Source organism: Lissotriton helveticus, chromosome 2_1 (assembly GCF_964261635.1).
Source record: "Lissotriton helveticus chromosome 2_1, aLisHel1.1, whole genome shotgun sequence".
NCBI lineage: Eukaryota > Metazoa > Chordata > Amphibia > Caudata > Salamandridae > Lissotriton > Lissotriton helveticus.
Window position 1 is genome coordinate 986,756,195 of NC_136059.1, and position 13,681 is coordinate 986,769,875.

Sequence of the window (13,681 nt, forward strand, 5' to 3'; positions counted from 1 at the left end):
GGAGGACTACGCGAAGCGAATGGGGTCCCAGAAGTCATCGGATCACAAAGACCATGCTTTGCGCATTCAGGCACACAGATCTTCCAAGCCCATCAAGTCTACATCCAAGTCCCACAGGTCTCAGCCTTCACGTCGAAGCCCACGACACACGAGACCCTCGAAAACATCGCCCACCTGTTTTAGGTGCGGTCAGGACTACCCACATTCAGGACAATGCCCAGCCATCGGGCAACGATGCCACCGCTGTGGAAGAGACAATCACTTCGAGGTCGCATGCCAAGCCAAGCAACCAAGTCACAGATCAACAACCAAGGGGCACGAGTCCCGCCATCACGCTTGAGCCATAAAAGACAAGGGACGCAGATCCTCCAGCTCGTCTGACTCCAGCGTCCGATCAACATACTCACATCAGTCAAGAGGCAGCTCCGGAAGTAGCCATCGCTCCAGACGCCATGCTACGGACTCCTATCGGTCACGCAGAGACACATCCAGTGAGTCACCATCGCGCACCCTCACGTCACAAGACAGTGACGAATACATATGCATGGTAACTACTCCGGAACGCGACGAGTACATATGCATGGTTGCCGACCCTGATCGCCTGAAGCGATATCCAAAGCTCGACATCCTGATAGGCGACCACCCAGCTAAATTTGTCTTGGACTCCGGAGCATCGTTAAATTACATTTGTGCTTTAGAACACCAATCCATGAAACACAAGCCCAAACTGGAACCAGCCGCTGTCCGTGTCTTCACGTGGATGTCACGCAAACCGCTGCCCTGTCTAGGCCGCTTCCGCACCACTCTCACGTTCAAAGACCGGACAATCGATGCCTACATTCACGTGGTGGAGGGACCAGATCTGGTGGACTGTCTCCTTAGTCTCCCCACTGCAGAAAGACTCAAACTCGTGGAACTCCTCTACATGACAGAGGACACTCCCGACATCGTTGCAAAATTTCCCAACTTATTCAAAGGGCTCGGGAAGCTCAATCATTTCAAAGTAAAGCTTCACATCAACGAGAACGTGACACCAGTTGCCCAACACCATAGGAAGGTGCCATTCCATCTACAAAAGGCCGTTGATGATGAGCTCCAAGATCTCCTTCGGACAGACATCATAGAACGCACGACGGGTCCCACTCCGTGGGTATCGCCGGTTGTAGTAGTTCCAAAACGAGGAGAAGACAACAAGGTCAGGCTGTGCGTTGACATGCGCGCGCCCAACACCGCCATCGAGCGGGAACGCCATCCTGGTATCAGTGATATGATTACCAAACTGAATGGTGCCACAGTATTCTCCAAGCTCGACCTCAATAAAGGTTATCACCAGCTGGAGCTCCATGACAAATCGAGGTATATCACAACGTTTACCACTCACCAAGGCCTTTTTCGTTACAAACGTCTGAACTTTGGCATATCCTCGGCTGCCGAGATTTTCCAGGAAGCCATCAGACGGGTCATCCAAGGCATCCCAAATGCCTTCAATTACAGTGACGACCTGCTGGTGTTTGGGAGGGACAGAATGGAACACGACACAGCCCTGGACAGGGTCTGCCATGCGCTGCTGTCGGCGAACCTAACACTTAACGCCAGCAAGTGTGAATTCCATAAAGACACCTTAAAATTCTACAGACACATCTTCTCGAAGGAGGGCATGAGACCGGACCCTGAGAAAGTGGCAGCCCTGGCCGACACTCAGAAACCCCGAGATGTCACTGACTTACGCTCTTTCCTTGGCATGGCAAGCTACTGCGCGAGGTACATCCGCGACTACGCCACAATCAGCTACCCGCTGCGAGAACTCACTCGCCAAGGTCAGCCATTTGACTGGACGGAAGCGTGTCAACATGCATTCTCTGTCATCAAACATGCCGTGGGGTCAGCTATCAATCTGGCGTACTTCGACACGAAGAAGAAAACTGAAATCACCGTGGACGCCAGTCCAGTGGGCCTGGGTGCCATTCTGGCCCAATACCGAGAAGACTCAGACCAACGACACATTATTGCCTACGCAAGTCGCAGCCTGACGGATACAGAAAAAGCTTACTCCCAGCCGGAGAAGGAAAGCCTGGCCGTGGTGTGGGCATGCGAACACTTTCACCTCTTTGTGTATGGCAAACATTTTACAATCATCACGGATCATCAGGCGCTCATTACCATCTTTGGCAACCCCAATGCGAAAATGCCACCACGCATTGAGCGGTGGGGCCTGCGCCTCCAAGACTACATCTTTTCCATCATCCATAAACCTGGGAAAGCTGAAAACCCAGCTGACTTCATGTCACGACACCCACTGGCGGGTGCCCGTTCTGCTCTCTCTGTAGCTGATGAATATCTTCACTTTGTCGTTGACACTGCGTGTCCTCCCACCGTTCCTGTTGACGCCATTCAGGAGGCTTCTGCACTTGACCCCCTTGTCCAGGCAGTGATGACCAGGATCCGCTCCAACTCCTGGAGGGACACGAAGCAGTCCTCCTCCGAGTCTGCTCAACTCCGACAAGACCTGGCTGCCTTCCAACGAGTGCGCGACGAGCTCTCCATCAGTGACAATGGTCTCCTCTTGAGAGGGGGGAGGATTGTAATTCCTCTCAAATTACGCCAAGGAGTCATCAACCTGGCACACGAAGGACACAGGGGCATAAATGCAACCAAGAAAGCTCTGAGAGAACGTGTCTGGTTCCCCACCCTTGACCACATGGTTGAGACAACTCTGAAGGACTGTGTCACCTGTCAAGTAGTCAGCAAGGAAGAACCACCGGCACCATTACAAATGTCAGAACTACCAGACGGAGTATGGCAACAGATAGTGGTCGACTTCTTTGGCCCACTACAATCAGGACAGTACATCGTCGTTGCCATGGATGAATACTCCCGCTTCCCTTTTGCGCAACTGATCTCATCGACTCGAGCAACAACAGTAATCCCAGTGCTTGATGAGATATTCGCAGCCTGGGGTATCCCACTGCGAGTAAAAACAGATAATGGACCACCGTTCAACGGTCATGACTTTGCGAACTTTGCAACTCACCTCAACTTCAAGCACCAGAAGATCACTCCGCTATGGCCACAGGCAAATGGCATGGTGGAGCGTTTTATGGGAACACTAAAAAGAGCAATCCAGCAGGCAGAACTGACCCACCGAGATGTCCAGCAGACATTGAATGAAGTACTCAGAGCGTATCGGAATACGCCACACAACACCACAGCCCAGTGCCCAGCAACTGTCATGCTAGGAAGGACACCCAGGACCAGACTGCCCATGCTAAATGACAACCTGCAACCCCGGACAGTCACAGTTGATCACAACACCCTTGTGGACATTGATCACACCCGAAAGCATCAAATGAAAACATATGCTGATCAACGCAGACATGCCAAAGACTCCAACATACAAGAAGGAGACTGGGTGATAGTGCGAAATGATCGGCGATCCAAGGCAGATAGCCGATACCTCGACATTCCCATGCAGGTCACCAAGAAGAAAGGAACAATGGTCACAGCCAAAGCTGACCACAAACAAGTGACAAGAAACATCTCACACTTTAAGAAATGTAACCGACGTGCGGTGCCAAACCCACCTTCAAGTGACTCTTCCGCTCAGAGTGACAACAGTGACCCAAATCATCATAGCCCCATGCGGATGATGGAAACCACACGTCATCCCAGTCCTCACAGCCACGGTCCTGTGACAAGACACAGAGAACGACCGCAACGTCTAATCAGGAAACCCAGACGTCTGGTTGAAGAAATATAGGTGAAGTGAGACTCTGCAAAACAGGGGAGATGTAGTGTCGCCCTGCCTGACTTCCTGTATGAGACAGGACAGGCAGCAGGAAAAGGAAGTGAGTCACAGGGAGGAGCTTTAGTCTGTAAGCCAGTGTGAGGCTGGCAGGGAATAAAGTAAGACGTGCATTCCTTACCTCTGCCTCGGTGTGGTTTATGCAATGAGCGCCAGCGCTGCGACAGGTGTGAGGGGGTGTTGTCTGTACTTTTGCATTTGTGTAGAAGTGGTTCAGCTGCGCATACACAAATTAGAATATTTTTAAGGCTTGGGAAGCAAAGGTGTGGCACGCTATAACATAAGTCTGTTTTTTGTGTGAAAAGGTGTCGTGGACAGACCTAATTACACCTTTGTGTTTTCAGATTGTGGCTTGAATATAGTCTGATGCATTCAATGAAACACTCAACAAGCTCACACCTAGACACACTGTGAGAAGATTGCATTGCATATACTTGCTCATACTGTAACTGGTGCTTTTTCTTGGACAGTGGAGTGTTGAAAAGAGGTCACCTCTCTCATAATTCTCCTTTTAAAGGGCACATATGAATATCATTCTGGGAACTAAGAAATGCTGGCAGGCACCTGAAACCAGTGGGTTGGCTGCCAATACTGACGGCATGGTCATAAAATGCAGTGTTCTTGCCTACTTTTGTAGCTCCTGAACGTTGGCCAAGGGGGATTTGGGTTTCTTCTTTAACCCACAGTGAATTATTTTACTTTGTATCTATTGTAATAGCTAAGGTCTCTTTCGCTGAAAAACCTTTCCATGAGGAAGTGTTTCTTGCCACTGCATTCACACTCCCTGTGCTGAGGTGGTCCTTTGCTATTTCATAGCATATGGGCCAAATTGAGGGCTGTAGATGCCGCCTCGGGTGTTCAAGAATCGAGAAGTAGGCATCTATGTTATATTCCCCTGAACTTTTATTAACACTATTAGTGATCGTGTTTGTGGCTTGCACTGTAGTGTCAAAGATTGAACAGCTCTTTTGCCAATAACAGAAGTGGTGACCTGGGGAAGGCATCTTGGTACCAACAGATTTGGGTGGGAGGGGTACGGGGGGGGGGGCGTGCAAAGATGCTGACTAATAGAAGGCTTTCTGATGTACTGTGGTTTCCCAAGTGTCAAGTCAAGTTCAACCAACAAGTTAATTCTCATGGTATCCTTTTTATGGGCACTGCCTTAATAGATTTGGTGAATTGGTGGCGACTATAGAAAATATAGTATCTTTATGCCAGCCCTCAACTGGCTGCCGCTTTGCGTCTAAGACCCGTTACCAAGATTAGGATGACACCATACTCATCAGTGGAAACGGTGACCCCTATTTTTAGGTCGACCCTAGGCAGCGCGTATGCACTGTCTGCAAGACCTGTTGTTATCTCCTCTATCGGCTTTTGGCATGCCCATTAATTGTAATTTGTTTGTTGTTGTGCCATTTAAAAAATACTTGGTTTTTATTGGTGCATTGGGTCTGATTCTCCTGCCTTTGCGTGCTTGTGTTACGCATAGGTGATTTCACTCATTGTTTGCTTGCGTTGGCCATCCCAATACGCTCACGGTTCCTCCTGGTCATCCTGATCTGCCCTTTTATTTCGTAGGCTATCGTTTTAGGCTTTCAGGCTATTTCATGGAGCAATGCTCGGTTCGGCACCTGCAAAGTGGCAATTTCTGTCTGGTAGCTGTTGAGCTATGCCAATAGCACCAACTCAAATAAATGCGAGACCTATTGCATTACTAATGCTTGTTTACTTATACTTAACTGCATGACAGCCTTTGACACTGTCAACCATCAAGCCTGTATCAATTTCCAGCAGCATTCCTAGAGTTCGCAGCCACCTTGCCTTGATGGGTTTCCTACTATCTCTCTGTCTGACACTAGATTATGCAGATGAAAACCTCCAGATGTAATCAGCCAGAACATCCAGAATTCAACATTTCCCCCAACATCGTCACTCTCTAAGTTGAGCCTCTGAATTATTGCTGCTAAACAGTTAATCACAATACACCAATAAAATATTCTTATAACTGACGGATCTCTATGGTTAGTATATTGTTGAATTACAGTGTGACCTATGAGGGATGCCTTGGCATGTTTGTATCACCATAATGGTGCTCTTATTGTGATGTCAGTCACTGCGCTTAAGTGGGTAGTGCGGCGACGAGAAGGGCGGGCTTTTTATTAGTTTATTATTGTGTCTTGCTGATATGGTGTCAGTTGTAAGTGTAGCCTGTTTCTAAAAGAGTTTTGGTGCTGTACACGATGACCAGTGGAATGCCCTTCTTGTGTCTGCGACCATGTAGCATCACTTATGCTTTATGTGGCATAATAAAAAGCGAGAGGCATGTCCATGTCAAATATTCTTGTAAAGCGCACATCTCACCGGGAGGTCTCATGGTGCATAAGCTCATGTGTTTTACCTAACATACTTGAGAGGTAGTAATTTCACCTACATAAGTAGGTGGGTGTGGGTGACTGAGGAGCAAACCCAGGAATACATTGGTTGCAGGCATTCACTGAATATGTTCTATAAAGTCCACCCAGGGGTGACAGTGGAGCAACCCGCTGGAAGCCTTTACATATACATACATGCATACAGGAGATGGTGGCAGCACAGCTCCTCTTTGTAGCACACAGAAGTAATTTTGTCAATAGGAGGGTTATTCTGTGAAAGGAATATAATTAGTTGGTGAGAAAAAGAGAAATAAAGGGATTTTATGGATTTATCGGTGTCTGAGAAAGGAGAAGAAACGGGGGTTCTGTTAAAGGCCGTTCCAGGTCCCACAAGGCCGAAACAGAGACAGCACTACAATAAGATGCCCCTAACCTTTCTGCCCATAACAGCTGGGTGCTGTGAGCGGATTCTTATGCTATTATCCATCGGGCCACAGCTAGTATTAAGTCGAGGTGATGATAGTTTCATTTCAGGTTTGCCCATTTTTTCACGAATTAATATTTGTTGTTTGTAGCAAAATGGGTTCTGCCCATTTAATCTGCCCAGATATTTGTTTTTGGATCATCTGGTTTTGGACTTCTTTTGTGGGTGAGCCTCGCTCATGGTAATCACACGGTAAACGGACTGCACATGTTTACTGCCAGTGTCCTACTTTTACGATAAGTCAGCTGTGACGCGGCAATGGTAAGGCTTGGCACTTGGCTGGTTACACGCGTGAGATTAAAGTCGTGTGCAGCCCGGTAACTGTGCAAAGGTAGTCTGGCCCAGAGGGGACTCTGCAGGATTGGATATTGACCGGTGTATGCCTTATAGTATTAATGGGCACTTAAAGGGATAGTCAGAGTGGTTCACTCTTTTGTCTGTAGTGGTCCTTTATTATACACATTGGGGGGAAATCTGTCTTAGAGTGCTGTTTTGCTTCCCTTTGGCCTACAAAGTCCTGTGAGAAATCAAACTGTGGTAAAGTGTGCACCAAGTACAATTATGCAAGTCCTGAGCAGATATATGTACACCGTATGGGTCATCCAGAATTGTCATATTTCTGTGGCTCAGCTTAGGATCAGGGCCCAGGCCATTCGTCACTGCTTGTCCATGTTGATAACATTGCTCTCCCACAGAAGGAACACAGACCTCCCCACTCAAAGGGAGCAATAAGTGCTTCACTCAAATCCTGCGAATGAAGGGAGAAGAACATCTGCTCTGTTAAATAACTGTCACACTGTACCAGGGGTGGGGCAGCCCATGCCCACTGAACAAAGGAGGGAGCCCAGACCTTTGGAGCCAACACAGCAAGGGCCCGCTCTATGACTTTTTGGTGGGAAAGACCTTGGCAGTGGTTGTCAGTGAGGGGCAGAGCTGAGGCCTCAAGAGGAGGTGTGACCTGTGATTCGTGGATGACACCATCTTGAATTGTCCTAGCATGCTGTGCAGGAGGGTTGGGATGGGGCAGAGAGGTGATGTGGCGACCTAGGTTTGGGGAGGGATGCCTGGTTCTAGAACTTTCCACCTCCAATTAAAAACTCTTGCATAAAAGAGAGAAAGGAGGCTTTTTGTTGGAGCTTGACAGTGGGACTGTCCTTGATTCCCTCACGGGCTGAGGACTTTGCCAGCAGTCGATGCCCCAGGACCAGTAGGTCTTTCGCCAGGAAAGTTGGTTCACTTACACCCTATTCGGACCAGTTGGGGGAGGAACTGGGTCTTAGTGACCAACAAAGGAGGAGAGAAGCACCAGAGGACAAGAACATGGAGAACAGCTGGCACAGAGAGCCAATGGAACCAGTTCCATGTAAAGTGTGCCACTGTAGAGGCCAGGAGGCCTCCAGGAGACTAAGGCTTGTCACTAGGAGTAAAATGAGATATAGACTTCTACAGCCATTCCAGTGGAGGCCTGAAATATGCAAGGAAAAAAAATGTGACCTTTGACCCATCCCTCCCCCATTCGAGAAACCGAGTACATGGAGCTTCACTGCAAAGCCTACAAAATCCCCTGGGGAAGGCCAGTGCTTGGGGGTCGATGCAGGGTTTAATATTAATAAAGACTGGGCAGTGGTCTGGTATTGGGTTGCACTATTGTGCGTGGAAGCACTCTATAATGCCCTACATGGCTTAAAACTAACCACGTTTTCTGCTCGTCCTGGGGGGGCTCAGGAGTACAGCAGTTTCCTCCCAAATAATGTTGTGAAAAGTACTGACCCCAAGCCTGCAGTGTCAGAAAAAAGATGACGCCCGTGGCTTTCTAGCTAAAAGTTCCCAAAGCTGAAACTTTTGTTGTATAGTCAGGCAGTGCAGTGATCTCTGTTCGTTGGTTGGTTTTATGGCTGCAGGTGTGTGGCCTATATTGGTCAAAGAAAGATGCAGACACATGTTTTGGGATTTGTACAAGGATTTATTTAAACATGTTATTGATGACCGTAATGATATATCACAAAAGGTTGCAAAGCTTTAATAATTATAATGATTGTAGATAGATTACTTTTACTGAAGTCAGTGATAAGGTGATGCATTATAAAATGTGTGGCTGGTTTTTAAGTGTGGTATTCTTGATTAGACCAATAGGTCTGAGTGATTTAATGTGGCACCTCCCTATACGGTTATGTGCTAAACTGAACAATGGGGGAGTACTGTGATTTTTTTTTTGCTAATGACTCTTTAGGGTTTAAATGCAATATTCTAGCCTAATAGCCCGCCATTGCGGGCTATACCAGCCATTAAAGGCCCGCTTCAGCGTTCGGCTCGGGCCTTCAACAAGGGAACAGGACTTTAATGGCCGATATAGTCCAGCTACGGAGGGCTATAAGGCTATTAGAACATTCTGCCACTAGAGAGCAGAATGTTGTAACAAATAAAACAAAGGCCTCTCGGAGCAGCTGTTAACAAAATCAACATTGGAATGTTGCTCTGCTGGGTTTTACAGGCACATAGAAGCACGGAGCACTCCATTGCTTTCAATGGAGTGCTCCGCATTCCAATGTTCCAATATCAAATATCTTTCCACCAGTTATGTATATTTGTACTTTACGATGTAGTATTCTGTATTGTGTGTGTAATAAATGTACTTTTTATTAACTAAAGAAAAAACACAGACTGGATAATCATTTATTGAGTGTTATAACACGCCAGTGAATGGTGGTTACTAGCCCACACCACACTCCCGTTAGTAGGCCTTGGACTGCTCTGCTCCGCTACCCTGAGTATTCAAGTGCTACAATGGGGTGTGTGGCTCCCAGTGATGGGGAAATTGTGGACATGTTATTTGTTCAGGGCTCACAACTAATAGCCCCTTTCTCTACATAGTTTATGAGCTGGGCCGGTTCCCATGAACTCTACTTTTCATCACATGTGGCCATTACCGCTGTAATAAACTGGTAGAGGTGAACTGTGGGTGCCAACAATTTGAAATGGTGATTCCAGTTACTCCAAAATAATCTAATATGAGGCATGTAGCCTTTCAGTTGTGTTAATGGACTTTGGTAGGCTAGATTTCTCACAAGCGGGTACTATTTATTTTAAGCCAGCAATTTGTTTTACAGGGAGCGAACACAGACCTTATCATCCACTTACGAGTGGGACAGGCGGACGAGCTGGAACTCCTACTCGCATCACGACTCAAGGCGCAGAAGGAGGGTATCAAGGGGCACGTCGTCTTACCAGGTACGTCACTTCCACACTTGCTGATAAAGTCCTGAGATATTAGTTAATTCACATGGAGCCAGTCTGTGGAATATGCACCATATTGAGCTTGAACCAAGCAAAGGTAACTTCCTTGTGCACATATAAAGAAAGCAAGATTAATCTCATGCCATTGTAAGCTAATCTGAATGTTCAAATCAAAGTTTTGATATGTTTAAGTGAAGTTACTTTTACGTATTAATTGTTAGTCTTCTAAATTTATTTATATTTGTTACAGCTTTCACACTCACAGTATTAGGCTTTTAAATTACAAAATGTTTTTTTTAAGTTTGAAAATATAAGTTTATTATGTTAGAATAAAACGCAATCAAACAATGCTGTACATCTGAAAGAAAAATACTTTGGGATGATAAAATAATACAATTGTGGAAAGAGGAGAGGGGACAAAATGGAGGGCTATACACATGGTTCATAATATCAGAGACAAAAGTCAAGGAGGTTGATGAAATTCTGGCACATGAGTTGGGAGGAAAAGGATGGTTGTGCATGTTTGTCCAGTAAATCTGTAATTGGAGTCCACAGTTCTTTCATTTTCAAACTAATGATATGGGAGGCTTATAAGCAGTATCTCAGCTATGATTATGGCTTACCATATACCACCAGGTTTTGAATGACAATTGAGTGAGATCTTTCCAGTTTCTCGTTATTTTCTGGAAGGCAACTTCTAATAGTAGATCCAATATTCTTATGTTCGAAGTAGTGTTTATGCAATCATCGGATACGCTTCTTAGGAAAATATCAGAAATATAATAGGGAACATTCCAACGAAACATGGAATTAATTTGCTTCCAAATTTGTGACCAATAATGAGAAATTGGCGGGCATGTGAAAAGTAAATATATTAAATCGAAATTCTGTGGTGAACAGTATCCGGGAGATCTGGGTTGATTTTGTGTAAAGATAGAGGGCAGGTGTAGGAGTCGTATGTATGTATGTATGCAAGCATGCATGCATCTCGGGAAGATTTTCTCAGTTGTGACCAAATCTGCTTGTATATGAAGATGGGCCAAGTTGTATCCAAATCGCGCTCCCCGGATAATTCTGCAACTGTTTTAACTCTATTGTTAGAAGCACTATGTAAGTGTGAGTAAATGGTAGATGCCTTTGAATTTGTTTAGAGGATATCTACAAGATGAGCGTTGGGTGGTGTGATGGTTGGAATGTCCGATTGGAAGTCGGTATATGCGCTGAAGACAATGTCTTGGAAAAGTCGGAATTTATTGTGAAATGAGGGTGGGAGTCAAAGATGTCTGGGCCTACTCAAAGGAGACGAGAGAATCTTGAATAAGCAATCGATTATTGATTAACCCATTTTAATCCCCTCGTCGTCCAGATTTTCCAATAAATAGTTCTATTGTTATTAGCATGCAAATGAACCCTGGAACTGCTTTCTCGACATTGCAGTTAGACTAGCAAGAAATTACTGCTAATATGCAGTGAAACAGAATTTGTCAATATTGCAGTTTTTCGCCTGAAGCAAAAAACATTGTATGCAAGAAGTCAAACAATTACACAAAATGAATACTTTTAGTAACAAAATACCTACACTTAAAACAGCTTCCAAGCATTTGAAACTGATAGTTGGGCTTTACTTCCTGTGCCTACAATGGGCTAAAAGTGTCCTGGGCCAGGAAAGTGTTTTTTCACTTTTCAAAAGAAATTGCCTACACAGCTATTGATGATGGAGAGGAGCCTGCACTTCATCATAAAAATGCCCCCACTTCCTCATGGCACGCTGCCCCTCCCTCTTCATAACACTACTGCTCCTCCATCTTCATGGCACTGCTTCTCCCCTTTGCTCCACGTACTACTACTCTCCTTCATGGCATCACACTCCACCCCACTCCACTCCACCCACTTCAATCAACCCCACCCAACCAACCCGATGCTACCTCACTCTAATTCACCCCAATCTACCCCACTTCAGACTATCCCATTCCAATCTACCCCATCCCAATCCACCACAATCCAATCAATATCAATCTACCACACTCTGCCCCTCTCAATCTACTCCACAACAATCTACCCCTCCAATCTATCCCAGTGTACCCCTTCCAAATCTACCCCATTACAATCGATCTCACTCTGATCTACACCGCCAAAATCTACACTTCAAACTACACAAATCTACACCAATTTACTCCAATGTACCTCAACCTACCACACTCCAGTCTACCCCACTCCAATTTATCCCACTCCCCACCCACTCCAATCTACTCTTCCCCAATCTTCCCATACCCCAATCTACTCCACCACATTCTACCCCACCCAACCTACCCCAATTTACCCTGATTCAATCTACTCCATTCCAGTCTACCCCACCCAACCTAAGACAGTCTACCCCTCTCCAATCTACTCCACGACAATCTACTCCAATCTATCCAAATCCAATCTATCGCACCCCAATCTATCACACCCGAATCTGCCCCACACCAATCGCTCACCTTAATCTACCCCGCCCCAATGTACCCCACTCCAATCTGCCGCACTCTGGTCTGTCTAAATCTACCCCACTGCAATTAACCCCCACTCCAAGGTAACCCAATCCACCACACTTCAATCAACTCCAATTGACCAATTCACCACATTCTACCCCTCTCCAATCTACCCCACCCTAATGCACAACACCCCAATCAATCAATCAATCAATCAATCAAAGACATTTGTAGAGCGCACTACTTACCCGGAGGGTCTCAAGGCGCTTGGGGTGGGGCGCTGCTACTGCTCGAACAGCCAGGTCTTGAGCTTCTTCCTGAAGGAGAGGTGGTCTTGGGTCAGGCGCAGGTCGGTCGGGAGGGAGTTCCAGGTCTTGGCGGCCAGGTAGGAGAAGGACCTTCCTCCTGTTGTCGCTCTTCGGATGCGGGGGACGGCGGCGAGGGCGTGGTTGGTCGATCGGAGGTGGCGTTTGGGGGCGTAGAAGTTGAGGCGGTTGTTGAGGTAGCTCGGGCCTTGGTCGTGTAGGGCTTTGTGTGCGTGGGTGAGGAGACGGAAGGTGATTCTCTTGTTGATGGGGAGCCAGTGCAGGTCTCTTAGATGTCCTGAGATGTGGCTGCGTCGGGGGATGTCGAGGATCAGTCTGGCTGAGGCGTTCTGGATCCGCTGGAGTCTCTTCTGGAGCTTGGCGGTGGTTCCGGCGTAGAGGGCGTTGCCGTAGTCCAGTCGGCTGGTGACGAGGGCCTGGGTGACCGTCTTCCTGGTCTCGGTGGGGATCCACCGGAAGATCTTCCGTAGCATGCGCAGGATGTTAAAGCAGGATGCGGAGACGGCGTTGACTTGTCTGGTCATGGAGAGGGAGGAGTCCAGGATAAAGCCCAGGTTGCGTGCGTGGTCTGTCGGTTTGGATGCGGTGCCTAGTGCGGGGGGCCACCAGGAGTCGTCCCAGGCGGAGGGCGAGGAGCCCAGGATGAGGACTTCTGTCTTGTCTGAGTTCAGTTTCAGGCGGCTGGTCGTCATCCACTCGGCTACTTCTTTCATCCCTTCGTGCAGGTTGGCTCTGGCGGCGGCGGGGTCGTTGGTCAGGGAGAGGATCAGCTGGGTGTCATCGGCGTAGGAGATGATGTTGAGGTTGTGTTGGCGTGTGATGGCCGCGAGGGGGCTCATGTAGACGTTGAAGAGGGTGGGGCTCAGCGAGGATCCTTGAGGGACGCCGCAGATGACTTCGGTGGCCTCTGACTTGTACGGTGGTAGACGGACTCTCTGTGTTCTTCCGTCGAGGAAGGAGATGATCCATTCCAGTGCCTTCTCCTGGATTCCGAC

General features: G+C 47.3%; 1 protein-coding gene across 2 annotated transcripts in view; it reads left to right on the forward strand.

Annotated features, from left to right (window-relative positions):
* The window catches only part of LOC144818378 (tight junction protein 2-like), a 438,051-nt gene that overhangs the window by 88,928 nt on the left and 335,442 nt on the right, over window positions 1–13,681 (forward strand). For both annotated transcript variants that reach the window (XM_078675742.1, XM_078675743.1), the window contains exon 2: window positions 9,766–9,886. The gene's annotated coding sequence lies outside the window, so the exon portion shown is untranslated. The remainder of the gene's footprint in view (window positions 1–9,765; window positions 9,887–13,681) is intronic.